Below are 15538 nucleotides of genomic sequence, written 5' to 3' on the forward strand. Positions count from 1 at the left end.
TGCATCCGATGAAGAATGTACAGTACACAGAACTCTGTTGTTCTTTCCTTTTTACTTCTTGTAAGTTCTAAAACAGTAAAATATTAAAATGTCCTTCTAGGGCCTTTCAGCTAAAAAATAATCCATCTTTGGGGTACCCGGGTAGCTCAGTCGGTTGAACTTCCGACTCCTGGTTTTGGCTCAGGTCATGACCTCAGGGTTATAGGATCGGGCCTCAAGGGGCTCCGCACTCAGCACGGAGTCCGTTTGGGATTCTCTCCCTCTGCCCCCGCAACCTCAAATAAATAAATAAATCTTAAAAAAAAAAAAGAAAAAAAACACAAAACCATCTTCAGTTCATCTCCCCAAAGTCAGCAGGGGTGGAGTATATGAAATTGGAAAGTATCTTCCCTCTGACATTTCTATACTGACAGGTTCAGAAATCTTCAATCCAACCAACTCTTTGCTCCTCCATACAATCTCATAAACCTTTTATTTACCAGAGCAGGTCAAGCTCATAATCATAGCTTTCCTCAGAGATGGCAGTTGTGCTGGATGTTGACTCGAGAGAGATTCATGCTGAGTGCCTCCCAGAACTCTCTCACCCACACCGTTTCTTTTTGGGAGTGAGGCCAGGGTCCTAAGAATTTTCTTCTAGTAAGATCTTTGCCCTATCCCGTCTAGCTCTGGATATCATAAAATGAGAGCCTGGGCCTTCACTGCATTGTTACAAACAATTACAGTGGAACTCTGGTAATGGAAATACATGTTTTCTCGTACACTGTCAACCCGCCATAGAACTGCATAATCACTTTTTCCCAAAGACGTGTGTTTCCCAAAAGAAGCCTAATTGCAAAAAGATGCATACGAAATAAGCTTTTGATTTCTCAAACAATGGTTTGTATCAGCTGGGTTTATAAAACTGATTATAAAACTCTGAGACAAGGTCATTGCCCATCCTGACCACAGAAGGTCAAGGAAGTCTTTGTCATTTCTTTCTTTCTTTCTTTTTTTTTTTTTTCATTTTTTTCATGTCCTCATCAATGATTTATTGTTGAACACTACTATGGACCATGAGATAAACTATACTATACAGGAAAGGAGAATCTTGTTGCCGAAAGGTATTAAGGAAATACAGTCCTCTGAGATTATCTTTAAATAATTGGGGGGAGAATTGAGATTCTTCAGGAATTGATTATTCAATCAGGAACTATAAATTTGGTTTTTGGCATAGGCACTGAACCAACGTAAGACCATGTAGAGTTGGTTGACTATCCGCATGCTTTCATTTTCCCATTCATATGTAACAGCCTTAGGTAAAATGCTCTAAAAATAAGCCAGATACTATTTCTAGTCCTGAAGTCATCCTGAACAGTATCCCCAGAATGGATATCGTCCTCAATGAAAATCAGGTGATTTGCTAAGATTAGGAGGGGAAATAAATCAGCTAAGTAATGCTTATGTCATTCACAAGAAACCAAAGTGAACATCAAGAGACATTATGAAGGTAGGTGTTTCTATCCACATAGAGCGCTGGGAGCCAGTAATGAAGGTAGATTGTAGATGCAGTTACCCAGCTGAATATTTAAGTATGTCCTTATTTGACTGCACAATCACACAGCCAAATATATTCAAGGGTGGTTTCCTTTATAAGAAAAAAAAGACTAACTGAAATGCTCAAAGATGACATTAGCTCAATTTTGTTTGAAAACTTAATTGCACCCAAGTGAGAAAATACAAAATGAAAGTTCTCACTGCAACAAGGACAGATTTTGCCACACATTTTGGAACTCAATGTGATGTTTGTACTGATTGGGAAACTGCCTACAAACCCATGACTGCCCCTTTCTGATGGCCTGAAGGAAAGCCTTCTTTTGAGATTACACAGAAGTTTTCTCTTGAGAGTTACATCTAGGATTTGTTCTGTGGATTGCACCAACTGAAGCAGGGGACAGAAGGTGGCCACTTATTGAATATCCTACAAGATAGGAACTTACATGAATTTTATGTGAAAGTAATTTTGTAAATAATTTTGTCTTTCTGTGTCCTCTATACTATGTCTACTGAGACAACCCTATCAATTCAAAAAGATGAGACAAACCCTGTGATGTGTGGAAGTGTGGTCAGGCGCTGTGGTCCTGTCACCAACCTTGCTTTGTTATTGGAGCACATGAGTGAGGTGAGAAGCCACTGACTGTGGTGACCTTCAATCCTTTGCAGTGCTTCTGGTTTAAGTCCTGATCTGTTTCTTTCCTTTGGAGAGCTCTGGAGCCTTAGAAATGTCTGATGTGGCTTCTTCACACCCAAACCAGCCCCAAAGAGCCCAGGTTCCTCTCTCCTTTCTACAGAGTTGTCTTCTGAGTTCCTCGGGTCAACTGGACTGTGGGAATAGTACTGGGAACTCTTACTGTCTTTCTGAAATACTTTCTAGAACACAGGAAAGGGTAAATGAGCTCTGTCTCATGAAACAGAGTCTGGAGAACTTTCGCCTAGAATTCCCCTGACATGACTTAATCCTTCCCACTGAAAGCAAACATTGCCTATGTCACCACCACTGCCTGCTTCTACTGTCTGTTCGTCAATCTTTTATTCAACAAACTCTAAGTGTACCATAGCCCCAGTCTATCTAGGACCTTCAAAGATGATTAAGGTACTGTCCGTGCCCTAAAGGGGCTCACACTAGTTTGACAGATGATGTATGTATAAATATATATCCATAAAAATCAGCTAGAAGATAATGAGTGCCATGGGAGAAACCCAATACCATGAGGGTTCAGATTTAAGAGGAGGGCTCAAGGAAGGAGTGACAGTTGAGCTGAGCCTTGAACGGGAACAATATGGCACCCTGGCATGGGGAGCCACAGGACACTGGTGCCATTGATGGGACATCAGTAGATAAAAAGGAAAGATAGGGATTTGGGTGGTGGTTGTGGTGGGTGGGGGCTACGGGCTGAGGCACAGCAGGGAGGAGGTAGGGGTGACATAATGCCCTGGTTCTGGACATGCCGCGTTTGAAATTGCAGCTGGAGATTCCAGTGGAGCTTTCCAGCAAGCAAAAAGAGCAATCCTGAGAAAGTTTAAACTTGGGATCATGTATGCACAAAGAGGCCCACTGAGATATTGGATGTTGCTTAGGAACTGGAGCTAAACCCTATAGCGAAGCAATTAACACTAAGCAACAGATACTAATGTCTTCGTTACTGGCAGGCAGGCTATATACCACACCAAAGGGAGAAACAAGGCTTTTTAGAAATTTGGGGAGACTCTCTCCTAGATTAGACTCTCTCCTAGATTACCTCCAAATAAGCCTGGTCTCTGGTAAGTGGATACTGGTGGGGCATTTTGGTACAGTGATCCCATGATTAAAAGCTGATCTGTCCCTTTAAATTAAAAAAAAAAGAAAAAAGAATGCTGTTCTTTTCTCCTCATCCAGCACTGTTTTGAGGTTGACGTCATGAACACCCCCTTTTTCTTCTTGCTGTCTGGCGGACCCCATCTCCTCCGAATGATGTAGATGCGTGTTCTAGCCCTTCTGTGATCTGTCTGCTGCTGTACTATTATAAGCATTATCGATCACACAATCCATTAGGGCACCATTCACCATAAATAATTTATCCCTTCAGGCATGAGCTCGTCTCTGCCACAGATGCCATCAGCAAGAATCCCCTTCAGGAGGTTTGGGCTGGGGGGAAAACAACCGCATTCCAAATGTAGTTTAAACACGCAAGGCCCAGGGAGAAATAAAAATAATGACTGAGCAAACCTCATGCCTGGAGACTGGATTCTACTGGGAATGGTCTGTCAAAGAGAGAACAGTTCTGAAGTTCTCCTGGCCAGTGCCGCTCCCCCAAAAAGCATGTTGTCCTGACAAACAGATATAAGCCTGTCTTCGTAGCTGAGGGAATTTGTTTAGGAGACATATCAATATTTGTTGAACACACTAGAGCAATGCTAAATATTATAATTGCCGGCGACTGGCGAAGCTGAGGGAAGGGTAGGAACAGGCAGCAGAAGACACAGTAGACCTGGTCTTGTAGTGGCACAGACCTTAAAATTCCTTTGGCCAAATAGGAAAACACGTGTAATTAAAATGACAAGATGTCTGACAGAAATAAACAGAAGAACACAAGAGCATTAGAGCTCAGTGTGCATAAATAACTTGTGGTGGGGCGCGGAACAGTGACAGAGTGCTCAGACCTCAGGCTTTCAGCAGGATTGCAAAGAAGAAAGAGCCAAAGAGATGGAGAGGTGAGGAAGAGAGATGTTCTTCTAGGCGAGGAGGATGGATGGGCCAGAGTGTTTAGCTGGGAGCTCATGAATCACAGGTGTCAGCAAACAGATCTCAGCTGGGGCAGAAACTCTATGGTGTGAAAATCTGAGAGTAACAAGTCAGGCTGGTGGAAGGGGGCTGCTAGGTTGTGGCTTTCCCCACAGCATGGTCAGAGGGGGCTTAGATAGGGTAGAGAAGACCTGGGGAAATGTCTTCACCCTTTTTCCACTTTGAGCCCTTCTCTTTTGAGCTCCCTAGGACTTCCCTGCTATTGTAGGAAAAAAAAAATCATTACTTACTTAGAAGATGTTTATATGCTAACCCTCATAATAAGTCAGAGTCAAGACAAGAAAACAGAGCCCAAGTCAGGTAGTTCACTAAAGGGAATTAATAGGGGAACTAGCCACAAATGGGCTGGAAGAAGAGAGGAGCCAACAGTAGCTGCCGAGGCAGCAATCAGCAACAGCTAGAGCTGGAGACACCAAGGGAGAAGAGCCTGGAACTTCCTGGAGGACATGGAGCCATGGTCAAACTGCCGGATAGGAGCTGGGACCGCACAGGAATCACGGACACCATGGAAGACAGCACCTGAGCCCAAGAGAGGGGTGGAAATACCACCACTTCACCCCTTCGCCTGCCCTCCGACTTCCTGCTGAGGCCTCCCTTTGGCCTAACCTAACTGGAAGCCAGTTGGTAAGGAAACATAGGCAAGGAAGTTTGTACATTTGTAGATATCAGTAGTGGAAGGGTAGGGAACGATAGCTATTCCCTTGATGATCAATACATTTGCAGACAACCCTTAAAGGAAAGCAATGCCTCTCAAACGGATTCAAACTGGTGGAATCAAACATCCCGTGAGGCAATATTTTGGGACATGATCTTCTTAGGGACTCTGCAATTAACAATACTCGGTCCACCACCCGTCCTATAATAGAAGAGCTGAAATCAGGATCACAGCTTAGCTGGGGAGTTGCTGAGGTCTCTCTTGAGGGGTCTGAGACTCCTTCCACCATGACTGCCCTAAGGTTAGCTCTGGAGAAGACTCAGCCAAACTCTGGCCCAATGAGAGAGGTTGAGGTTCAGTGAAGGCTGAGCAGGAACTGACCAGTCTATGATTTCTGCTCCTCTGACTCAATTCCAGAGGTAAAGTCTGATGGCCCAGAATTCTCTAGTCTCTGGTTCCTTACAAAGGTCCTCTGAGGTCATTTCTGGGCCTCTACTGTTCCTTGGAGACCTCGCACACCTCAGTGGAGCATTCTTGACTTGTCTGAGTCTCTTGGGCCTGATTTGAGTAACAGAGCAAAGCACACTCAAGTTTTACCAAGGAGGCTCACACCAAAGCATTCTAAGGCCTAATGGATGCTCTTAGTGGGTCTCCCACAGAAATCCTGTCCCCAAGAAGATATTACTGAGTAACCTTTAGAGTCATATGCCTTTCCATTAAACAGTTCAAAATTTCAAATCGTGGTCACAACTAGGGATGATAAGAAGACAGAGAGACTCTGTTTTGTTTTACCCCAAGAAGCTAATGTTGATGTACAACACATTCATTTAATATAGTTCATTTAACATGGACTGATCCACCACAGAGCAGATGGCCTTATAGAGACCTGATCCCTGCCCTTATGCCAATTCAGTCAGGGCCAGAAAGAGGGAGTCAGAGGCTTGCTGGTGGCCTCCCAGGAGGCAGAACACTGATTTTCAAGAGGCAGAACACTGATTTTCAAGAGTGGGATATAATCACTGCTCCGTTCACCTGTTTGGTACTATTGCCGCAACGCCCTAATCCTGAAACAGAGCTTGACAAAACAGGTTTGTTGTTGAGCCAGGCTGCTAATTGTGCTGGTAATTTAAAAAAAATTGGCTGTCCTCAGTTTGGCTCACGTTCCCTACCTTGAAACCTTCCAAATCGGTGTCTGCCTTTCACAATGAGCAAAACAAAACACCTGCTCTATTTCCCCCACTCATTTTCAAAAACTTTCAAACGCCCCTGCTGCTCTGACAGAGCCGGGAAGGACGTTCGGGATTTCATTCACAAAGACAGGAGGTGCGCTGCAGGCAGCAGGTCTATATATAGCCAGGGACGACAGAGGGCGACCGCTGACGATGCTCCAAGGAGCTGAGGGCACGACCGCCCTCGCGGCCCCCTCCCAGGCTTCTTGGAGGACGCCCCGTTCCATTAGGAGTTTCTGGCTGGAGGAGCCTGAGCATCAGTTCCTGGAGGCTGAGGGCCACGTGGTGGTGCACGGCTTGCAGGCTTGTCTGTGCATGCGCGCTCGTGGGGGCACGTCCACGCGGGGCTTGATGCGTCATCCTCCTATATTTACCCAGTTGCTGTTTTGCTGGCTCTGAGAAGCATCTGTAAAAAAGAAAAAAACAAAAAACAAACAAACCAACAGACCAAAACTGCCTCCTCCTGCTAGGCAAGCTGTCTGAGCTCCAAAGACACGCGCTACTGTCTGTGTGTGTGTGTGTGCAGGGAGGGGCTGTGACTCCCGGGGTCACCGAGGAGATGCCTTCTCCCTCCTTCCAGCCGGCTGAGTGCTCACCATACAGGAACACACGGCTTCCGTGCTCTAGCCTTTGGCCCTGCTGTCCTTGCTGGCTCCTAGGTAGGTCTGATTGGGAGTGGGACGATGTGAACAGAATGAACATTGGCCTGGGGAAGGGAAGCTGGTCCAGGTCTGGCCTCCGGGGCAGACAGAGTGGGACCAGTGACCGCAGCGAGGAAGGATCTGGGAAGTTAGCATGCGGTATTCGAGCTGAAAGGGATCACTGGTAGCATCTCCCTGAGACTGTTATCTCACAGGCGAGGAAACCAAAGCCAAGCAAGTAGCATCATCCAGTACCAGTGCTTGACCCTGAAGCAGGGCACTTCTGAATTCCAGTACAGTGACTTTCAGAGAGCCTGGACCCAGCAGCTAGAGCCTCAACTCAGCTGCAGGCCGTTCTCTAACAAACATCTTTCAAAACAGAAGGCCCCAAAATGATGGGCTCGAAGACGGTTCACAAGTCTTGGCCAGGGAAGCCCACTGGTAGGCAGTAAGAAGTGTGTTGGTAAGGAGTGACTAGAAAGGTCACTCTCCATCAGATCTCCGCCTTGTGCTGAGGGCCACCTGCTAACGTATCCCTGTCACCGCTCTGTGCTTGAGCCTCGGTCATAACCCGCTGTGTAGGCGGGCCACCTCCTGGGCACATCCTTTCAACAATGACCACTTTAGACTTTATGGGCTATCTCAGGGTCAGTACCCACAGGGTGACTCAGCCTAGAAATATCCAAATGGAAAGATCCAGAAGCACCTGGGTGACGCAGTCAGTTAAGCCTCCAACTCTTCGTTTCAGCTCAGGTCATGATCTCAGAGTCATGGGATCGAGCCCCACAATGGGCTCCACGCTCAGCATGGAGTCTGCCTGAGATTCTTTCCCTCTCCCTCCCCCTCTGCTCTTGCCCCCTGCACACACTTGTGCTCTCTCTCTCTCTTTCTTTCTATCTCAAATAAATAAGTAAAATCTGAAAGAAAGAAGGAAAGAAAGAAACATAGATCCAAATAAATCTGGGCTTCTTTGCCATTTCTTAAAGCCTATTCCCTCATAATAACTTATCCAGGAAAAAAAATAGATCTCACTTCAAAATCCTGAAGAGTGACAAAGATCTTTAGTCAAGATTTCCTTGATGTAGGTAAGAGTGACTCAGAACTGCCTATTGAAAACTTGCTGCAGATCAATGTCTCCATTCTGTTCCCCAAATCTCACACACAGCGTATAGAAGCTACTCAAATTTCTCTCTTCCACTCTTGCAAAATCTCCAGCCCAGGGCTGCTTCTCCATCCCGACACTCCCTCCTTTTCCCACTCTTGGGATCCTTCTGGGTCCTGGAGGTTTTCTTTGCTCCCTTAGGTGGTTCCATGCCTTTTCCTATGTAAATCAAGTCACTTCTTTTCACTTTCTCCCAATTCTACTTTCTACCCACTTCCCTGAGCTACTGGGACAATCGTCCTCAAAGTGTGGGGAGAGGAAAGGTTGTAAATTCTTACCTGTTCATCCTTGCCACATGAACTATCAAGTCAAGCTGATGTGCAACCCGTTCTACTTGGTTGGGTTCCTCCATTATCGAATTCCTAAAGTGCCGGAAGTAATACAGTATTAATCAAAGGCTCCCTCAATCTGATGCATCCTTATTTTAAGGAGGCAGCTGCTGCTTCTCAGACACAGAAAATAGCCAGCTTCTCCCCTGGACAGAAATGATTTTAGGATGCTATGATGGGTGCGTTCCCAGCCACCTAGCTGCTGCCAGCTGGATTCATATCTCCTATTTCATGAGGTTACGGTCAAACCTTAAATCAACCCCAAAGAAAAATAAACCCTTCAGGAGCCTTCCTTCTCCATGCAATAGATCTGTGTCCCTGTTTTACCTGAGTAGGAACTCAGTGCCAAAAGCAGCACCAGCATGCTCAGAGCGTTCAGCACAATCTCTGCCATTGGAGAGAATCTTTTCTCTCCCTTGTAGGGGTCTGGCCTCAGACCAAATCATGGGAACTCTGACCCTTTTGAAAGTGTTGGCCAGTGGCTGAAGCCCTCGCTCTTACCCTGCTTACTCTCCCATGAGGGCCAAGTACTCCCTCATCTGCTTGGTAAGTCAGAAGGACTGAGCAGGAAACTCCGCCCTTTCTTTCTCTTTCTTTTCTGGATCTCCTTGGCAGAGGATGGGTGTGTTTTGCTTACTTCCTTCTACCTGGGGGGCAGGCAGGAAGGGGTCAGAGTCCCCCCTGCTGCTAGGGCCAGCTCTAAAGTCCTAGCTCTCGCTGTGTTCCAATGGAAGGACAAAGTAGAAGCAGCAGTCCTTTTGCTCTGCACCTACATTCTACAGGGCTAGCCCTCCCTTTCGGGAAGATGCGCCAAGTTTTAGACTTGGGAAAAAGCACTGGGGAGTCTGACTATGACCACAATGAAGCTCTACCCTTCAATCTAGCTTTATCATTAATAAAACATATTCTTAAAATCTCCATTTTTCTGATTTCTGCAATTATTTCTCCGTAGCACTTGTGAAACCATATTGTCTGCCTTTCATTCAATTAAACTAATATTCAACTATCTATTTTGTACATACCCCTAGGGAGGGAGCACATTAACTCTTTCCCTTATAATGAGTTCATCTAGATCATGCAATTAACATTTCTCAACCATTCACCATGAGTGAGTCTTAAACCAAGTGAAATTGTAGGGCCATCCCAGATAAGTTCCTAGGATGATATCAAGGGTGAGGATGAAGACAAGCTCCATGATACAACTTACAATGGATTTTTATCTCAATGTCAGACAACCTGTGAAAGTCCCCCTTCCTCCCAGTGAACCTGGACTTGGGCAGGTAGTAGCACAGTGGTGTGGTTAAGTGTATGGCTCAGGGTCAGCACTTGAATTCATCCTTTCTCCACTTCAGTCCTAAGGCTGCGGGCTGGGAACTTATGCTCTTTTTTCCCTAATAAAGATTCCTTATCTGAGAAATTGAGACAATATCTTCTACCATTGTTGCAATGGCAGAATTGTGTAATGATCTTAGAACAATGCCAGGCAAGTAGTAAGCCCTCAATAAATAAGTGATTAGTAGTAGTAGTAGTAGTAATAAAATAATTTTCTGTCACCAAAAATATTACATCAGGACACATCTTTAGAACATGTCAATGAAAAGAAATGTGCTTTGCTCTTAAAATAATTGTTTTATAAATATTCTAGAATGAATACCTTATTTAAGAGAGAAAGAGCTATAGTGCTTTCTAGCAAATATGAATTGTAATTTACTTATTAAAAAAACAAATACCATTTTTATCACTTTCCCCACACACACCATCTCAAGGAATATTTCTTAGCTGCTTTTAACCAAAGACACATGTCAGATGTAAGATGTAGTGACAACTGCCTCCTGAAAGTCTTGACATGGGCCCCTAAGTGGGGGCATTTCTAATTTTGAAACGAGCTATGTGGTTCAAAGCTCCATGCTTTCCAACAAGTAGATGATTGATAAGACTTTCTTGTTCACTGATCAAGCTTGGTAAAAAGGAAACACAAGAACTAAAAATACCGTTTATGTTTGAACTAGGGGCACTGAAAGTAAAAGGAGACCCAGATTTACATATGTGATTACATAATTATATATTTAACTGGTAGTTTGGAGTAAAATTATCCTTAAATCTGGGGATTTTTTTTGTTGTTTCATCCCATAAATTTGTAGTTGTTATTACCACAGGGCTGAATGGGGTTTTTTTGCTGATTTTCTTTTTTCTTTTTTTTTAAATTCAAGGTACTGGTCATTCTACCACTTAGAAATTTTGCAACCTAGAGAACTAGCAAGAAAGAAATTCATTTGGATGTTATATCAGCCTTTACGTGAATTCTCTATGAAACTGAGATGACATCTTTCATTCACTAAGTAAAGGTGACGTAATAAATGCTGGTCACGTAGGTTCTATTCCTCCCCTCCTGCTGGAATGCCCAGGTGAGAGTCCCTCCTGATGAGTCAGTTCTCCATCTTTTCATGCCAGGAGAGCCTCATGTCATTTGATGTATTTGTCATAAATTGTTGCATTTCTCCTCGAACAAATAAACTAACAGTCACTAACCTGAAGTTTATCCTGAAAGCAAAAACACTACCAAACTGGAAATGTGGATTTTCAGCTTAGCATATGAGCTAATGTGGAGTGTAATAAGAACAGAAAATTCATCATTTTTATTGCAGATCTTCCATCTGTACCTAAGAGATAAGAGTCTCAAATCCAAGTTGCCTTAGCTAGTATCCTGGCAGAGGCGACCATTCAATTTAAGACTCTCTTACTAATTTATAAAGCAAAACCAAGGAAAAAGCAGCAAGTCATTGTTTTATGAAAGAATTGTATGCATTTTGGGGATTCTAGTGGTTCCCATGAATGAGAACTCAGCCCCATAAGAGAAGCCGTATATATCAGAAGATAACAAAATACCCTAGGCTGATTCTTTCCTGTGCATGAATCTCCAAGAGACAGGGAAGCTAGAGTAGCAAATGTGGAAGTTGACAGGGCGGCAGGCCAGCTGTTCAGTGGAGACCCTAGTGTCAGGAGTAATCAGAGGACAATGAGATGACCAGGGTCAGAGGGCCCCTGGGACCTGAGATTCTGTACAGTCATGAATGTGCCAGCAGTTCTCCAGGAGGGATGGCTATGTGGCTGCTGAGATGGCTCCCTGCCATTTCTTACTCTCCTATCTATTCTTACAGAAGCCCCCTACCACCAAATAAGTCTGAGTCCCTTGAACCCAAGAGAATCAAACACTGGATCATACTTTCTGTCAAGAATCTGAGGGTTAGCAGGCAAGCCAGTGTCCCCGTAGTAGACTGGGACTCCCATGTAAATTACCTGGTTCTCTGACCCCAAGAAATCCCCTAAAGAACATGATATTCACTCTCCTCAGCAAGTGAAATAATAAAAATGCAAATCTCTAATCTTCCCCTGGATGTCAACAGACATTCCTTTTCTAGGGGGAAGTGACCTTTGAGTAACGGTACAAAGTAGTAGACTGTAGCTTAAATATTTTAGAACTGGAGAGTACGGGTAACAATCGCTAACATTTATTGTGTATCTCCACAGGTTCTGCGCTCTGTTACCTAATCTGATCTTCACAGCAGCCCTTTGTATATCTTCATGAGTAATGGGAGGTCACAAAATGAGGAAGTGGCAGAACTGGGATTCAAACTCAGTTTTGATTCCAGAGCTTGAGCTCCTAACCAACGGGACGTAAACTCTCAAGAATATTTCATCCTGTCTCTGAATGGGACATCTTCTGTTTCCAGTAACGTCTCTCATTAGCAGGTCCAAGTCGTGGCCCATACCTAGCCTCTTTGGGCAGCAAATAGGTCCTCTCAGTGTATCTACAGTGACACCCACCCTGTCTGGAGAAATTTCGTTGATTTTCTGTCTTCCACTGACAAATCACAAGGGATAAACTTCTCTTTGCATGCTCTTTTTTCAACACTTTAACCTAGATGATTTTTTTTTTAAGATTTTATTTATTTATTTGACAGAGAGATCACAAGTAGGCAGAGAGACAGGCAGAGAGAGAGAGGAGGAAGCAGGCTCCCCACTGAGCAGAGAACCCGATGTGGGGCTCGATCCTAGGCAAGGCAGAGGCCTTAACTCACTGAGCCACCCAGGCACCCCTTTAACCTAGATTTTTAGACGTTTCTCCCTTCCCTGCTTCTTGCTTTTTGCTTCCATTTCCAAGAGATTCTTGGTTTCAGGCCTCCCCCCCCCCAACCCCCCAGGGGAGAGAAGCAGCACTGTAATGTGATTGTATTAGACATCAGATACAGGCAGCAGCTTTAAGATCCCGGGTTCCTGTGAGCCTTCTGTGGTGGTGAAATATGGCCCAAACTAAGAAAATGAGTCCTACAACCAGGCATCTGACCACAGCTCTGGAAAACGTCAGACAAAATGTGCTGTCGCTCAAGCTTAGGCAGGCAGTCAGTCGTGGTCTCAATGGCAGAAACACCAGCTAAAAACACACATCTCTGCTGTGGTGATGTCAAGGACCTCTCATCAACGCACCCGGCACCGGGGCCTCAGTCCACAGAACTGAATGGAAGAGCTGCTGTAATGCTCTAAATTGTTCACTTTGGGGACATTTTCATGCAGATGCTTATTTGAGTTTCACAGGATCCTTCTTACTGACAACCTGGTAGGAGGCCGGGTCAGGAGGAGGACAGTTTCCCAAGTCAATGGCCACTTGGGAGGAAGTCCATGGACTTTTTTTCCTCTCCTAGCTACAGATTCCTAAATATTCTTTTTTAAAATTATTTTTAATTCAAATTCAGTTTAGTTAACATATAGTGTATGATTAGTCTCAGGTGGAGAATTGAGGGACTCATCAGTGGCATACAGCACCCAGTGTACATTCCATCACTACCCTCCTCCAGTTACCCCATCCCCCCACCAGCTCCTCTCCCACAAATATTCTTTAGTTGTTTGTAATGCAAATACCAGCAACCATTTCAACTTATGTACGTAGCACTCTGTGTCTTCATAGAAACAGGTTTGCTTTTACATGAACCTTTCTAAGAACACACCTCCTGCTTAAAAGAGTCAAATTGTGCCTTTGTTTCAGTGTCTTCATTGAAAAAAGTGCACAAAGACCAAGAGAGAAAAATAGGGATTCTCAGGGAAGCACTAGGCATGGGGAGCTAGTGGAGGGAGGAGGAGGGAGGTTTTTCAGAACACCTGGGGGGTTTATTCAAAGTGCTTTTTCCCCTGCAGGCTCCACCACCCTACTCTACCTCACCCTAGAAGGAATCATTAGAATTGAAGGCACATTGAAGCCCTCAGATGCACCAGAGTGGAAAAAAATCTTTAGTTACTGGAATCCAAAACATTTTCAACAAAACAGAATGGTAACCAGTTCCCTGGGAATTGAATCCTTTATTGGCAGGCATGATTCTCAGTCTACAAATTACGATGTGCAAGCAATATTAAATCTCTATTTTCCAGAAGTCTACTATATTGACTTGGAAACTCCAATCCCTCCAAACTCTGTGTGAAACTATAATCTCTGCCATTACTGAATAACCCCCTCCAAGGTCACGTAGGGCATCCAGCATATTCTGCAGTGCAAAGTTATCTGTGGAGGTGGAGCACTCCGGTATTTGTCATCTGTCCCATAGGTTTCTGCTAAGACTTCCATTGTCTTTGGTCCTAAGGACTTTTCAGGACTGGTGGTACTCTATGTTTCCAAGTCATAGCTAAGACAGGGGAATCTTCTATGAGGTAGCCTAGGGGTCTTTTCTGTCTACGTAGCTCATGCAACTCTTCCTTTATGAGTTCCTGTGGCTCCCATTCCAGCTCTATTCCAAGATGTCCCCTGATCTCCAGTCCTCATCAGGAACTACTTTCTAGTCTGGGAAAGAGTCTTGTCCTTCTGTTACCCTCTTTGCTTCTTATAAACCCTTGTGCTCTTCTTTCCCTGCAAATCTTCTAAGTTCTACTATAGGCTCAGGGTTCTGGAAACAAAAACCAGAAGTTCTTGGAAGTTACATCTCCTTTCTCTCCCACATATAACTCCCCCCAGCCCCCACCAGTCCCCCAAACTTGAGGCACTTGAGCCCCAAGTCTGAGTAATAGAAACATACAGAAAACATGTAAAAACACATAAATAAGTGGCCCCAAATACCCCATCACATTTTTATACTCTCTTCATTAGTGATTCCCTGTTCTAGTTTCTAAATATTCCTAGAAAAATGTCTTTTGGCTATTATAAAAATCCCCTAAAACTTCTAAATTTCTTTCATTTTATTTTTCATCATGATAAGTGTAGTTTTTAATCCCCATCACCTATTTCGCCCATTCCCCCTCCCCTCTCTCCTCTGTAACCATCAGTTTGTTCTCTATAGTTAAGAATCTTGGTTTATCTCTCTTTTTCCTTTGCCTCTTTGCTTTGTTTCTAAAATTCTACATGTGAGTGAAATCATACAGTTTTTTGTCTTCTTTGACTTATTTTACTTAGTATAACACTCTCTAGCTCCATTCATGCCATTGCAAATGGCAAGATCTCATTCTTCTTTATGGCTGAATAATATTTCATGTATATACCACCTCTTCTTATCCATTCACCTATTAATGGATATGAGCTGTTTCCATATTTTGGATATTATAAAAAATGCTATATTTTATTGTAAATAATAAACATAGGGATACATGTTTTGTATTTTTGGGGCAAATAACCAGTAGCACTGGTTACTGGATCATAGGAGAGTTTTATTTTTAATTTTTTGAGGAACCTCCATATTGTTTTCCACAATGGCTGTACCAGTTTGCATTCCCACCAACAATGCAAGATGGTTCCTTTTGGTCTGCATCCTTGCGAACACTTGTTGTTTTTGTGTTTTTTATTTTAACCACTCTGACAGGTATGAGCTGATATCTCATTGTAGCGTTGATTTACATTTCCCTGATGATGAGTGATGTTGAACATTTTTTCATGTGTTTGCTGGCCCCCTGTATGTCTTCTCTGGAGAGATGTCTGTTCATGTCTTTCAACCATTTTTAATTGGACTATTTGTTTTGTGGGTGTTAAGCTGTATCAGTTCTTCATATATTTTGGATACTAACCCTTTATCAGGTATGCCATTTGCAAATATCTTCTCCCATTCAGTAGGTTTCTTTTTAGTTTTGTTGGCTGTTTTCTTCACTGCCTAGAAACTTTTTATTTTGATGCTGTTTATCTTTGCTTTTGTTTCACTTGCGGCAGGAGACATACCTAGAAAAGTGTTGTGAT

At 43.8% G+C, this 15538-nt stretch overlaps 1 long non-coding RNA gene across 1 annotated transcript in view; it reads right to left on the reverse strand.

The window, feature by feature from the left end:
• Positions 1–5780: 5780 nt before the first annotated feature.
• Positions 5781–15538, reverse strand: part of LOC106007397 — a 56521-nt gene continuing 46763 nt past the window's right edge. Inside the window, exons 3-4 of the long non-coding RNA XR_001182107.2 lie at positions 8284–8367; positions 5781–6608 (exon numbers count right to left, since the gene is read on the reverse strand). This is a non-coding gene — a long non-coding RNA (uncharacterized LOC106007397). The remainder of the gene's footprint in view (positions 6609–8283; positions 8368–15538) is intronic.

This window comes from Mustela putorius, unplaced genomic scaffold (assembly GCF_011764305.1).
Source record: "Mustela putorius furo isolate JIRA1106 unplaced genomic scaffold, ASM1176430v1.1 tig00000083_pilon_pilon_pilon, whole genome shotgun sequence".
Classification (NCBI taxonomy): domain Eukaryota; kingdom Metazoa; phylum Chordata; class Mammalia; order Carnivora; family Mustelidae; genus Mustela; species Mustela putorius.